The sequence below is a fragment of the Schistocerca piceifrons genome, chromosome 3, assembly GCF_021461385.2.
Source record: "Schistocerca piceifrons isolate TAMUIC-IGC-003096 chromosome 3, iqSchPice1.1, whole genome shotgun sequence".
In the NCBI taxonomy this organism is placed as follows: domain Eukaryota; kingdom Metazoa; phylum Arthropoda; class Insecta; order Orthoptera; family Acrididae; genus Schistocerca; species Schistocerca piceifrons.
This window is the reverse complement of record NC_060140.1, coordinates 333,608,164-333,620,713: the sequence shown is the minus strand read 5'-3', so window position 1 is coordinate 333,620,713 and position 12,550 is coordinate 333,608,164. Positions and strand designations below refer to the sequence as shown.

At 40.1% G+C, this 12,550-nt stretch overlaps 1 long non-coding RNA gene across 1 annotated transcript in view; it reads left to right on the top strand.

The window, feature by feature from the left end:
* The window catches only part of LOC124789464, a 55,554-nt gene extending 43,524 nt beyond the window's left edge, over positions 1–12,030 (top strand). The window contains exons 2-3 of the long non-coding RNA XR_007016122.1: positions 11,338–11,435; positions 11,813–12,030. This is a non-coding gene — a long non-coding RNA (uncharacterized LOC124789464). The remainder of the gene's footprint in view (positions 1–11,337; positions 11,436–11,812) is intronic.
* The last annotated feature ends 520 nt before the right edge of the window (positions 12,031–12,550 follow it).

Here is a 12,550-nt window from a genome sequence, read left to right as displayed (position 1 = left end):
TGAAATAGGGGAAAATGTGTCACAGACATGATCTACAAATTGGGGGGTAGTCACTAACACAAAGACAGTTGTCATTGTGGCGAGTCTTTTCAGGAAATTTGAGGCACCAGTGTTTCTCCCCAAAAGCGTTAATATTGTATTGACACCCACCAAAAGAAGAAGGAATGAACATACTAATAAAATAATAGAAACTGGGGCTCGCACGGAAAATTTTAACAGTTTGTTTTTCCTGCATGTTCTTCGAGAGTGGAGCAGTAGATACAAAGCCTAAAGGTGATTCAATGAACACTCTGTTAAGCACTTATTTGTGAAGTGCAGAGTAGGCATGTAGATTTAGAAGTACTTGGTCTCTAGATCTTTCTTAAATTTCGTGTGCCATGCTTCTGGTTTCGAGCTCTGAACATAAGGTGATTGCATCATATATACTTAACTAGTGCCAAAGTGTAATGCAGCTCATCACTTTAGATTCACTGTCTCCAAGCTTTTAGCGTCCAATAGCAGGTCTACAGTGCCCTTGTTCATCATTCTGCTCCATTTCAGCCAATTAGCAGAGGTTTGAGATGCGCCTTCTGGTACCCCATAACAAGGAGAAAGTGCTGTGTGAGAGTCGTATTGTTGTTCAGAAATGAAAAAAATTTGGAAATTTGTGGTAAGTTCCCATGGGACCAAACTGCTAAGGTTATCGGTCCCTAGGCTTACACACTACTTAATCTACCTTAAACTAACTTACGCTAAAGACAACACACACACACACACACACACACACACACACACACACACACACACACACACACACACATGCCTGAGGGAGGACTCGAACCTCCGATGGTCAGAAATGAAATGGCAAATGTTTTTTGTTGCATTGGTATCCATTTGTCCAATGTTACGATCGTGTCCTACTGATACTAATGTTGTCGATCATGATGGGGTACCGTGGTAGAGAAATTTTATTGAAATTGTGTGTGGTTCTGGAGACGTAAGGGAACTAGATTGACCCTTGTCATGTCAGGCTGTTCGATGTAACTAGGCTACGCGAGTACTTTCTCTGGACTCCGCTGTTATTCAACTGTTCAACAGCAGATATAGGTGATGCAGTCTGTGTTGTTGGAAAATATTTGTAACGGGATGTTAAATATGCGGAACTAGCTTTCTAACTGCGAACATGTATGGGTTTAGATTCAAGGGGGAGCAAGAAATGAAGGAATAACTCTTATGAAATTAAATAAAATACACTCTGGGAAAAAAAGAAAACAAGAAGTAAACGACGCACCACGAAGAGATTGCGCAAATTGGACGGAAATCGGTAGGTGTGCTGTACATCTACAGACAAACAAATGATTACAAAAAATGGTTCAAATGGCTCTGAGCACTATGGGACTTAACTTCTGAGGTCATCAGTCCCCTAGAACTTAGAACTACTTAAACCTAACTAACCTAAGGACATCACACACATCCATGCCCGAGGCAGGATTCGAAACTGCGATCGTAGCGGTCGCGCGGTTCCAGACTGTAGCGCCTATAACCTCTCGGCCACTCAGGCCGGCTAAATGATTACAATTTCAGAAAAAATAGATAATTTAATCAAGTGAAAAAGCTTCCCAAACTAAGCAAGTCAGTGCCAAAATCTGCATATTTGGCGTGCGTTAGATCATTAAAACCCCGAGCTGGATGGAGGACGCTGCACATAATGCACCAAATGCTTTAATGGGGGAGGGGTGGGGGGGCGCCAACTGACTGTTGCCCCCATACACTCCGAGAACCAGGAGTGATGGTCTGGGGTGCCATTTCTTGTCATAGCAGAACCCCCTTTGTTGCCATCTACAGCACCAGTATAGCATAGCAGTACATCGACGATAGTCTATGCCCAATTTTGTTGCCCCTTATGGCAACCATCCTGGGCTTACATGGGCAAGATGATGCCTGACTACACATAACGTGAGTCTACTGCTTGTCTTCATGCATGACTAACACTACCTTGGATGGCAAGGCGACCAGATCTCTTCCAAATTAAGAACGTCTGGAGCATTAGGGGTAGGGCACTACAACCATTTGGCGATTTTGACGATTTAATGCGCCACTTCGACAGAATGTGACATAATATCCCTCACAAGGACATCCAAGAACTTCATCAATCAGTGCCAAGTGGAATAACTGCTTGCATAAAGGCCAGATGTGGACCAATAGGTTAAAGCAGTACTCAATTTGTAAAGCTCTTTCACTCGAGTAAATCAGCCAATTTTTTTTGCAGTCGGCATTATTTGTTTGTCTGTACATGTACATCATATCTAGCGATTTCCATCCTATATGAATAATTCTTACGTGCGTGTAGATTTTTTGTCTTAAAAGTGTATTTGAAAGTGAAACAAAAACAAAACAGTAAGGAAATTGCGCAGGTGTTTGAACGATTGCTGAACAGAGGGATGGATCAGTGCCTTGACAACCTTCAAAATATGCTAGTATCCTTATTGGCATGCCTGTTCACAAAGCGACCGAGAAGTTTCTGCTCAGTTTGTCACACTCTTCGATGGTGGCCTTCTGAGGCCATCCAGTGCATGAGGGGAGTCCCACTAATGACAGATTGCATTTTTCAACTGGTTCCAAGTATGTGCAGTTGATTTTATGTCAGCAGATACCACAGATCATTATATTCAGTCGATTCATTTCTCATGGAGGAAAATATTCACAAATTGGGTGTGGTGTTCTCGTGCATTATCGTCTTGAAAGATCAACCCATTTGTTGATTGTAGCCGGCCGTTGTGACCGAGCGGCTCTAGCCGCTTCAGTCCGGAACCGCGCTTCTGCTAACAGTTGCTATTTCGAATCCTGCCTCGGGCATGGATGTATGTGATGTCCTTAGGTTAGTTAGGTTTAATTAGTTCTAAGTCTAGCGGACTGATAACCTCAGATGTTAAGTCCCATAGTGCTTAGAGCCATCTGAACCATCTTCATTGTTGACTGCAAGCAAGGCCCTGACATTCAGCGTAAAAAGCTGAAATTTCTACTTCTGCAGTACATTTACTACGACAACCCCAACGAAATAATAGAATGGCTACAACTGTTTCCAGAATCAGCTGCTGCAGGGTACACAGTTCACGTGGATACAACAGCGTAAATCATTTCAGTGCTTTTAGAATGACGCATTACTGAATAATAATTCTTATTGAGATAGTGGTCCGAGAACTCCATAAACTGGCGCGCAAAACATCGCCGCATAGATGCATATAATATAAGGGTTGGACGATTTGTGGAGGTAGATCTCATAGATATGAGACAATATTTATGGGTGAATAAAGGATTCAAATATATTTCAGTAGCTGTATATAGGTATTCCAGATTTGCCTGGGTCCTACCTGTGAAAGCAAGACTGGGAAGGACATTGAGCAGATGTTTGAACAGTTGCTGCAGAGAGGGATGAATCAGTGCCTTGACAACCTTCAAAACTACCATGATGGCGAATTTTAGAACAGGCATTTCAGGACAGTAATCTAGTGGAATGGCTTGTTGTTGTTATGGTCTTCAGTCCAGGGACTGGTTTGATGCAGCTCTCCATGCTGCTCTATCCTGTGCAAGCTTCTTCATCTACCAGTAACTACTGCAACCTAAAGCCTTATGAATCTGCTTAGTGCATTCATCTTTTGGTCTTCCACTACAATTTTTAGTCTCCACAATGCCCTCCAATACTAAATTGCTGATCCCTTGATGCCTCAGAACATGTCCTACAAACCGATGCCTTCTTGTAGTCAAGTTATGCCACAAATTCCTCTTCTCCCCAATTGTGGTCAGTACCTCCTCATTAGTTACGTTATCTACCCATCTAATCTCCAGCATTCTTCTGTAGCACCACATTTCGAAACCTTCTATTCTCTTCTTGTCTAAACCATTTATCATCCATGTTTCACTTCCATACACTCCATACAAATACTTCCAGGAAAGACTTCCTAACACTTAAATCAATACTCAATGTTAACAAATTTCTTTTCTTCAGAAAAGCTTTCCTTACAATTGCCAGTATACACTTTATATCCTCTCTTCTTCGACCATCTTCAGTTATTTTGCTCCCCAAACAGAAAAACGCATTTACTAATTTAAGTGTCTCATTTCCTAATCTAATTCCCTCAGCATCAGCTGATTTAATTTGAATACATTCCATTATCCTCGTTTCGATTTTGTTGGTGGTCATTTATATCCTCCTTTCAAGATATTGTTCATTCTGTTCAACTGCTCTTCCAGGTCCTTGGCTGTCGCCGACAGAATTACAATGTTATTGGCAGACCTCAATGTTTTTATTTCTTCTCCATGGATTTTAATTCCTACTCCAACTTTTTCTTTTGTTTCCTTTACTGTTTGCTCAATATACAGATTGAATAACATTGGGAATAGGCTACAACCTTGTCTCACTCCCTTCTCAACCAGTGTTTCCTTTTTGTGTCCCTCAACTGTCGTAACTGCCATCTGGTTTCTGTACAAATTGTAAATAGCCTTCTGTTCCCTGTATTTTACCCCTGCCACCTTTAGAATTTTAAAGAGAGTATTCCAGTCAACATTGCAAAAAGCTTTCTCTAAGTCTGCAAATGCTAGAAATGTCTGTTTGCCTTTCCTTAATCTATCTTCTAATATAATTCGTAGGGTCAGTATTGCCTTGTGTGTTGCAACATTTCTACGGATCCAAACTGATCTTTCCTTAGGTTTGCTTCTACCAGGTTTTCCATTCGTCTGTAAAGAATTTGTGTTAGTATTCTGCAACCGTGGCTTATTAAACTGATAGTTCGGTAATTTTCATACCTGTTAACACCTGCTTTCTTTGGGACTGGAATTATTATATTATTCTTGATGTCTGAGGGTATTTCACCTGCCTCATGCACCTTGCTCACCGGATGGTAGAATTTTGCCAGGACTGGCTCTCCCAAGGCTATCAGTAGGTCTAATGGAATGTTGTCTACTCCTGGGGCCTTGTTTTGACTTAGGTCTTCACGCAATGTCATATTTCCCATTTCGTCTTCATCTACGTCCTCTTCCATTTCCATAATATTATCCTCAAGAACATCTCCCCTGTATAGACCCTCTATATACTCGCTCCACCTTTCTGCTTTCCATTCTTTGCTTAGAACTGGGTTTCCATCTGAGCTCTTGATATTCGTACAAGTGGTTCTCTTTTCTCCAAAGGTCTCTTTAATTTTCCTGTAGTCAGTATCTATCTAACCCCTCGTGAGATAAGCCTCTACATCCTTACATTTGTCCTCTAGCCATCCCTGCTCAGCCATTTTGCACTTCCTGTCGATCCCATTTTTGAGACGTTTGCATTCCTTTTTGCCTGCTTCATTTACTGCATTTTTATATTTTCTCCTTTCATCAATTAAATTCAATATCTCTTCTTTTCCGAAGGATTTCTACTAGCCCTCGTCTTTTTACCTACTTGATCCTCTGCTGCCTTCACTACTTCATCCCTCAAATCTACCCATTATTCTTCTACTGTATTTCTTTCCCCCATTCCTGTCAATTGTTCCCTTATGCTCTCCCCGAAACTCTGTACAACCTCTGGTTCTTTCAGTTTATCCAGGTCCCATCTCCTTAAATTCCCACCTTTTTGCAGTTTCTTCAGTTTTAATCAACAGTTTATAACCAGTAGATTGTGGTCAGAGTCCACATCTGCCCGTGGAAAAGTCTTACAATTTAAAACCTCGTTCTTAAATCTCTGTCTTATCAGTTATATGATCTATCTGAAACCTTCTAGTGTCTTCAGGCCTCTTCCACGTACACAACCTTCTTTCATGTTTCTTAAAGCAAGTGTTAGCTATGATTAAGTTATTTTCTGTGCAGAATTCTACCAGGAGGCTTCCTCTTTCATTCCTTCCCGCATTCCATGTTCACCTACTACTTTTCTTTCTATTCCTTTTCCTACTATCGAATTCCAGTTGGAATGGAATAAAACACTATTCGACATTCTACCACATGAAGGTGAGTATTCTTGAGAGTTTGAACAGAAAGATAATGAACGATATGTACGACATTTAATCTTCATGGTTCATACAAATATATAGATACTCTCCACAAATCACTGGACACTATAGGCGAACCACACATCACTGATTAAAATGAAGCCAATTGATGTTCATGCTAATAAGGTTCTAAATGTAGTAGACAATCATATTAAAATGGTGGATCCATGCAAGCAGAAATTCAAGGTAGGTGATTTGGTGTGTATTTAAAACCACAAGAGTGCACTTGAGAAATATTCCATGTTGAACTGGTCAAAAGAGGTATTTACATTACCCAAAGTGCAATGTACAAATCCAAAAGGAGAGTAAAAGGCGAAGAAATTGCTGAGAATTTTTACACTGTACATCTACAGAATATCTATGAGCTGAGCATATTTCTCATAGAACATGTTATAATGCATCAACGGAACAACGCTTTCCAGCATCACACATCAGTTTTTTGAATGATCACAATTTTGTATATAACAGAGTGCGCAAACTACAAACAGTGCAGTAGCTTAACATGACTGCTAGGAAGTGCATCAGAGCTGATTCCAGAGGTTAAGTTATGAGTTGAATTGCACATTTCTCTAAACAGTTAAAGTAGACGTAGAATGAAGCTGAAAAAATGTCTCCTTGTGTGAGGGACTAATCTACTAGACAAGGCCTGCAAGGAACGTGATTTATCAATAGCTTCAAATCAAGGTTTGGCAGAATGTACCAAATCCAAACGAATTTTAGCTGAAAAGGCTAATAAGTAAATGCGTCAAAGGAGAGACAGAGACGTAGGACTTCGTATTGCAGCATGCTTGCCAAACTTAAATTGTGTGCTGGGATAAATTTCTGACAAGTTATAGGCGCAGCTCGTTGTACACTAAAGGACAGGTGAAAAACCTGTGGGATGTTTAAAAAAATGCATCCTGTCAGCGGTGGCGATAGGGAAAAGTGCCTTGAAGCAGAAAGGAGTAAGAAGAAGACGTTTTAAAATGCCTAGGGTTCTACCAATGCCTAAGACATCTGGTGGAATTGTCCTATTCCCAATTCCAGCACTTGCAGGTCTATCTGCTATTGATTCCTTTATCAGGAGCGGTGGTGGCCATATCCCAAACAGTCAACAACTCACAAAATGCAGAGCCGCAACTACAGGAGGGAAAAAGGCATTACAGAATAATGGAGTCTGACGCAGTTGGGAAACTACTATATTTAAAACTATACAAGAAAGGACATGGCCTGTTTATGAAAAAAGTCCCCTAACTATACAACTGGACAGGTCACTTAAAAATACAGGTCTGTTCAAATTTGTCAAAAAACTCAAATTCCCAAGAGTTCATGGAGTGTTTATGTGTAATATGTTGCCATAGATGATGTGGATCCAAAGAGTGTAGGATTATAAATTTAGATGTTGCAGAAAGGTCTGGAACCAGCCGAGTTGCGTGTGTTTAAAAAAAAAAGAGAGGGAGTGAGAGATAACCTGTATCACTTTGGCTGATATGCGGATTTACAGCCGCCCAAAGAACTGGACAACTTCTTTGCTAACATGTGTGTACTGCAATTTTCGACGCTACCCAGACTTATATTCATACATCTGGGAACATTTCTGCCTAATGTTCCTCTTGAAAATCTCATAACAAAAAGCATCATGCATCTCATTGCAACAGTTGAGCTTCACATGGGATGTCATACACTCTAACGTTAAAAGATAGATCATCAGTATTAAGTGTGAATTACTTTTCACCAATAGAGCTGAGCAACGAAGAGTGGAGTTTTGAATAGATCAGTCTCGAATCATTCAAATGGCTCTGAGCACTATGGGACTTAACATCTATGGTCATCAGTCCCCTAGAACTTAGAACTACTTAAACCTAACTAACCTAAGGACATCACGCAACACCCAGCCATCACGAGGCAGAGAAAATCCCTGACCCCGCTGGGAATCGAACCCGGGAACCCGGGCGTGGGAAGCGAGAACGCTACCGCACGACCACGAGATGCGGGCTTCCCGAATCATTCAACAACATACTTAATATCGCTGAAGTGAACAACAGACTACATTTAAGAAGTGGTAAAGCTGCGATACTGATGATCCAAATGCAGTTATAAAACGGTCTGTAAAAGGGTTTGACTTAGGTGTGTACATTAACGTATTTAAAACAGAGATGAAAACGACAAAACAGACAATAGACTTTAGCTGAGAAGGTTCAATAGGACCACTACTGGCCTTCTCAAGGAGTTACGTTTTGGAGAACAATGCTGATAAAATGTTTGAGTTGGATGTAGCAGTGAACATTCTACGAGTTAGCACGATCGGTGTCAAGTGTAATATCACAACAAATTCGTGTCCCAATGACCGATTAATACAAACAGTCTACAGATTCCTTGACACTGTAGTGTCAAGGAATTCAATATACCTCCTATTAACTGTTCAGACATTAGACTACTCGAGTTGAATATAATGGATACAGTCGATTTTGGAGGAGAGGAAATTGTAGTATGTGTTCACCTGAAGCAGTAACAGCATGGGTATGAAGTATGAAACCGATGCACACACCCCCGTCAGTACACCTGTTCGTGGCAAGACAACATGATAACACAGGAGAGTTATGAGTTTCTGAAATCGACATGATTGAACATTCACAATGACACTACCTGATGCAATGGCCCCAATTCAATATGATGAGTGGATCACTTACCAGGAGTATTTCTCTCATCAACCTTTTGCTTCAGTAAAATTTAATAATAATTTTGAGATAAGGATTTGTATTCAACACCAAGATGATTTAACAATTCTGAGCGACAATTTCGTAAACATGGAAGGAACATTTATGAAAAAGGGTGAAAGCTCTCCAGCAACAGCATCATAATATACATGTAATGCGTTTGCCTTCCTGTTTCAAGAAATAAGATACTAACTTAGTAATGTCGAAGCCGACTGCACAAGGAATGTTGGAATCACATCGACTCTACAAAAAAAATGTTTCTGCCTCAACTTTGGACTTGAATGGTCTACAAAATGCAGGATGGATCATAGATGGCTTGATAAGTAATCACATTACTGTATGTATCCTGCACAAAATGATTATGGTTTTCTTTGAGTATATGGTTTTCTTTGAGTATAATTGACATATCATCTCGAATGCTAAACAAGAACTGATTCTAGTTTGAAGTACTACAGATAATAACTCATAGATTCAGGGAGTGTAAGAATTGAATAAAATTATGTTTGATGCTTTGGTATGGAAGATGCCCCATCTTCCTGTAACAGACGAGGAGCATCTGAAAATTCTCTGTGTATGGAGTTCAGGTGTCAAATTTCCATTAAATTTCTGTTCATGTTAGCTGTAAAAATATCCAGTTCTATTGAAGACGTCCACGCAAACATGAACAATTAAAACAACAGTTCTGCTAGCGATACACAGATATATTATTCTGGCTCTGCAAACAGACAGAAGCAGAAATGAAAAAACGGATTCTATCGTATTCAACAATTGTATTCTAACCAATACTAGAATATACTTGAATTGTGTATTCTATCCTTATGATAATCTACAGTGTGACTGGGGTAATAACAATATAAGTCTATTGTGTGACATGTACAAGAGGTTTTGCTCTTCTTACTATGACAGCGATGAACTTGGATACATTCTCAACTCTCAGCAGTTCAAAGAATTAGCAACCATTGTCATGATTGACTGCTCAAAGCAAAACGAAAGCGTGAAGCTGAGACTGATAGACATCTGTATTGAATTTGGATCATCAACTAATTTCCCCTCAAACACAGTAGCATATGCATTACTGCTGCACGATTGTGTGATAAATTATTCCCCACGGATTATAAAGTGATTACTATGAATGTAGAGCTGCTGCTTCAAATCTGTGACATTTCATGATGACACCTCAAAGTGTAAACGTCACAGGGGACACACAAGGCATTTATGAGGAGTGTGGACAACTTGTGTTTAAGGATGCAGCGTTTGTCACATTCACCAACGATGGATGTGTATTAATAACATTTTCCACATTCGTTGACTTATCTCAACTGGTTATAACAGTGATGTGTACCATAATACTGTGGCATGGTTAATGCGCTTACACCATTAAAATGATAGAATGTTGATGAGATGGCATACGAAAATATGGCGACATTGGTTCAAAACTTTGATCACGCAGCCAGCATCGTTTATGTCAAGGGCTGTGAGAAGATGTCATGGATTCGTGAAATGATCAAGAACATAGGACATGGTTGTTTGGAACCCTGAAATGTATGGATGTCCATCTACTCAAAGAGTCAATGTAAAGTATGCTGAAGAGGGCAGAAATGGTTTTTTGTGTACTTCAGATGGTGTAGAAATGCATTTAAGTTGCAGTACTAATAAACTTTTTATATATTCAGTTCCTCCACGACATACAGTTTCAGATAAGTAGTCATCACATAATGCCAGTGCAACTTGTCAAGGATGGGAGATATAATTTTAGATGTCTCTTATTATATGCTGCTGGAACCGACGATAGTCGACTGTAGAAAAATTCCGATCATTTGATATGAAAACCAAGATACATACTTCATCTGGGAAATGTTCAGTCTTAAAGACTGTATTTCTATACTAACGGAGGCACATCTGCACAGAGCAGGTCGGCTGTGACCGCAGCATGCTGGTCAACCTCCACAGAACAGGCTGGCTGCTCTTTGCTGTGGTGGGGGCCATGAGTTGTGTGCCAGTTGACACAAACAGGGCTCATGGCATGACATCATTATCTGGTTCACAACCAACACAGCGGTATGACAGCCTTGAGTTCGGTCCTCATACTGACACAGTGAGTGGTAGTCGTCACCCCATATGTGGGAGGTGGAATACGATAAGATAGCAATATCCTGTCAGACCCACCAACACTAATATACTTTTATTTGATCACTGCCACTGCCAACAAGATAACAGAGTTGATCAATGCTCTGCAATCTCACCAGTGGCTGATGTGTTACTCTTATCTCTACAGGTTCCGACTTGTAACTATGGAGATGGGATCCAACTGCCTATAAAAAAAGAGGCACTTTGCTTCAAGACATTACTTGGGTGCCATTCTGTAACGAAATAACATCTGAAAAGATGAAAAGCAGTGCCATGGATGATGCTACCACAGTAAGAACTGGAAAGCATCTCTGATATTAAGTAAATGGGAACACAACTCAGGACCTGACTGGTGATGGGTGCTTCAGAGGATGGCGGTTGGCTTCCAATACCTTTAACAGGCGAATACTGTGAATATTGCATAGACCTCTCTCTCTCTCTCTCTCTCTCTCTCTCTTTCTGTTTGTGTGAATAATAATCTGGTTCTCGAACATCATGTTTTTTTCTCTCTCTCTTAGAGAATTTTTCAATGAGATTGAAGTGATCAGAGCAGAAGATATGCAGTCTGTCACTATCGCAGAGCCTTCTCCAACTGGAACATCAGTGACATATTAAGGTGAATACGAATAGAAATACTTATGAACCCTCTTTATGTGTGCATGTTCTTTATACAACGTGTTTTTATAGAAATACGTAGCTTGATCACATCCCTAATGTGAGAGGATGTGACAGAGACCTAAATATGTACATTATATTTCACATAAGAGTGTTATACACGTGCATATGGTGCTCATGAAATGTTATTAGCTTTCATTCTGGGAGATTTGCTACAATTATAGAGATGCACCATAGGACAGAATGAACATAACTCCACAAAGGAGGCACTCCTATTACTAAGGACTGCATTCTTATGTAGCAGTCGTAACTGATGTTTATCAATATTAATTCATACATCTGTGCATTAGTTATGAGATGTTGTTGTTTCTGTTCTAGGTGCTGTCGATGGCAGTGTTGTGAGGTCTGAATGGGATGATGCCACACCTGCTCACTTTTAGACTGATGCTTATGCTGAGTTGGATAAAATATTAAAAACCATTAATCTGAATGTGAGATATGAATGTCTGTTTTATTGACGCTGAGATGAATAAAATATTGAAATCCATCATTCTGACTATGCCACACCCAATTACACTGAGATGGATGTTGCTCCAAAGCTGAATAAAATATTAGAATCGAATATTCTGATAAATGGTGTGATGATGTATGATTGAAGTCCTTATGTGGCTATAACAATGCCAATGATTTTCCACATAAGTACTGGGAATTATTATTATTATTGGCGTCTGCATATGTCTCTTATACACATGATACTTAACAGTCTCCTTTTTTTTCTTTTGCATGAGTGATGAAAGTGTCCAAGGCGAGCTTTGTACTGACAACAATAACACCGTCAATGCTGCTGTGCTGACAATATTGCCGTATGTGTACTGCTGTCTGGGCCATTGCTTCCACAAGCCCCATACCATGGATCATCTTGCCATCATTCTGGACCTAGCAGCACAGCATCACGCCCCTGCCCCCCCCCCTTCCCCCTCACCATTAACGATCATCAGGTGAATCACATGACTGAATTTTTAGTTGCTGGCGCATTTGGGTATCAGATTTCACAAGTTCTGATAGATAACTGTAATGCAAGCTACTGAAACCTTATCACTTTCCTTAGTGCATGCC